The sequence below is a fragment of the Pteronotus mesoamericanus genome, unplaced genomic scaffold, assembly GCF_021234165.1.
Source record: "Pteronotus mesoamericanus isolate MK-2021 breed Mesoamerican mustached bat unplaced genomic scaffold, CSHL_Meso_final contig_22, whole genome shotgun sequence".
NCBI lineage: Eukaryota > Metazoa > Chordata > Mammalia > Chiroptera > Mormoopidae > Pteronotus > Pteronotus mesoamericanus.
The window spans coordinates 3781188-3784165 of record NW_026555090.1 but is presented as its reverse complement, the minus strand read 5'-3'; the positions used below and the strand labels follow the sequence as shown (position 1 = coordinate 3784165).

At 40.0% G+C, this 2978-nt stretch overlaps 1 pseudogene; it reads right to left on the bottom strand.

Annotated features, from left to right (window-relative positions):
• Nucleotides 1–259: 259 nt before the first annotated feature.
• LOC129068726 (vesicle transport through interaction with t-SNAREs homolog 1B-like) lies at nt 260–2529 on the bottom strand (annotated as a pseudogene).
• Nucleotides 2530–2978: the final 449 nt, after the last annotated feature.

Genomic DNA, 2978 nt, shown 5'->3' with positions numbered 1-2978 from the left:
TAGTTCTCTTGTCTCTTTATTCTCTTTTAATGTAGGACAGGTATTCAGTCTGTCTTTTATGACATTACTTTTTAATTTAAATAAGTCATAAATAGCATTTATTACCTTGGTATATCACATTGGTCTTGTTGCTGTTCCTTCACATTTAACTGGTTTTCTGTCTTCCCTCTGTCTTCCCATGGTCCGGCTACAGAGTGTATCCTTGAACAATTAGCTCACAGCTGCAATATGCTTATTCCACATTTCTAACACCATCCATTCACAGGGTTGAAGTTCTATCCACAAATCCTTCCCTGAAGGAAGTTAAATGCTTGTGGAAGAATCTCTAATAAACCAGACCTGCCAGGATGGCTAGCTCCAGTAAGATGACAATGGAAAGTAGCAGCTTGTTGGTTGTCACTTTTATGGATATTAACTGAAGAAACTTCTGACTTTTGGTCAAGTTCTCACATGTGTTTACCAGTCTATTCTTGGTGCATTCCAACAGATCATGTTGCTCTCCTAGCTCTTCTATGATTTCTAAGCCAATCTGGCCAGGCTTTGTGGCCTTCCTATGAGAATAAGTACTCTGGATGGCCTGGTTCAGGCTGTCAGTGCCTTGCAAAGGCAATGCTCTTTGAGACAGTAGCTGAGTCATATGTTCATTCTCTACTTTATACATGTGTCATATTTCTCCAGGTGTGGCTGTCAAAGATGTGCTTCTCACTTCCCAGTGGCATTTAGCAAGGTCCTTCTGGTAGGTTTGAAGCTTAGACACCACAGTGCTATGGAAAGATAGGGGTACATAAATAGTTCCTCTTCCATCTCTGCCAGCATTTCATTTGCTTCTTGTTACTTTTCGTCAAAATCTCTGTTCAGTTTCTTCTGCTCTTCTGTCCTTCCAGTTCCCACGAGCTACTCTGGCACTCCTCAAAGGTTTGCATGGAGGTGCAGGAGATCTCCTGCAGTTTCTCAAATTCTTGAGAAGAGGAGGCAGGCTGCACTCAAGCAGAGGCTGCCAAGATGCAGGGCCCTGGGCCACACCTACCTTGGCAGTCAGCCACTGCCACTGCCTAATGACATTAACATTTTTGAAGAATGCAGTCCTTTCATTTTTAATATCTTCATTTTGGGGTTTGTTGAATGTTTCCTAGTGACTAAATTCCAGTTATGCACTCCCTAATATCATGTTATGTTGTGTCTTTCTCATGGGATCAAATCTGAGGCACACAATAGCCACTTACCCCTCATTCATTACATTAAGTTTGATCATTCAGTCAAGGAGTTTCCCATATATTACATAATTATTCAAAAGTTATTACTACATAATTATTTTTTCCTGGCAATTGCCAGTTGTAACAAGCAATCTATGAAGATTCTTTAATACTATGCAAACATCCTGTTCCTCTCAAAATTTCCCCTTATATTTATCATCCATGGATGATTCTTGCCAGAATTTTTACAATTATGGCCGCAAAAATGGTAATTTTCCAGCATCATTTTTACCAGTCTGCATCCAGCATTCGGCTGCTGTAAGCAAGGGCCCTCTATTCTTCCTTGCTTATTTATTTACTTCTAATTATCAATGTGAACTCATGCACTACTTTTTTTTCAATATTTTAATAATTCATTACTGCCTTAATTGTTTTGGTGCTCAAGTTGTCCCAGATTTGGCCAGTGAAGGCTAGTTCAAGCTGGTTTCCTTTGCCTTTCTTGAGTACTACCTTATTTTCTGGAACTAGATGTTTCAGGCTCTTATTACAGCTGAAATAACATAGAATCAGTCATTTATTCAAGGAACCCTGGTTCCTTTTAACAGAGAATGGTATCAGAAATCAAGATCTCAGCTCATTGCAACTCAGGCGTTTGCTTCTAGCCCCTTTCTGTGGACAGAACTAGGGAAAATAAGTATGCATATACATGCATACATACAAATGTTCACTTTTGCCATGTTAAGTGTAAAAGGATGTCTGTGACTGACATATTATGCGTTTGTGATCTTTGCTCATCTGCTAAATTGCTTGTGTATAATTGAGTTCTTGCTCACATATGTCCTAGTTAATTATTTTGGCTAGCAAAGTGTTGTGATTAATATGAGTGATTGAAAGACTATTTTGGATCAATAATGGCAAAAACTTGTGCAGAAAAGAGGTAATACAGCAAACCTGCAATTGTGATCTTTACACCTGCTGAGAACATGGTTGGCATCTAAGAATTTTAACTTTGGGTGGTTTCCCCCATTCCCAGAACTGATAAGAGTGGTCACTGTGCCTAAACTGTTTGTACAAACAATGTGGTTTTTGCTAAACACCTGATTTCCTTCCTGAAATCTGCAGTTTGGTACATGTTAGAGAGAAGGTGCCTATGTGACCAGCATCCAATAAAAAGATGGATGGGTGCAGGTGACCTGTTTTGGAATATAAAATTTTGAAGTGAATTGTGTTAGGCAAGACACTAGATCTTTCCTTTCCTTCTAGCACGGTGGAAGCAATACCTGAGATGGTGCTGCTTCACCAGCTTGGGTCCCTGAGTGACTACGACGAGAATCATTCTGCCAATCCACAATGAATAGGTCACACAAACAAGCATCAAGAATTGGTGCTCCAGTGAGAAGGCCAAGGCAGACGACATTGTAGTGGTTCGCTACCTTCATAACCTTTCTCTAATCTTACTGCAAGGGCAAAAAATCCACATACCACCTTCTCTTTCTCACTTTTATCTCCTCTTAGGACTACTACCACCTTAGGATATCTGGGTGTTCATGTGGCCAAACTCCCACACCATCAGGTAAACTTCAGAGGATTTCCCTCTCCTACTTTCACTTGTGTCTATTACAGATGACAGAATGGGACTGAAACTGAGTTGCTATCTATACATGGCTCTAAATGTAAAGGAGATGGAATTAAGGACTTAGAAACTAATGGATGGGCTAGACTCCACTCAAATTTGTCCTTTTCCAGGGGGCCTGACAGATCCTTGTTTCAATGTTTATGTTCATG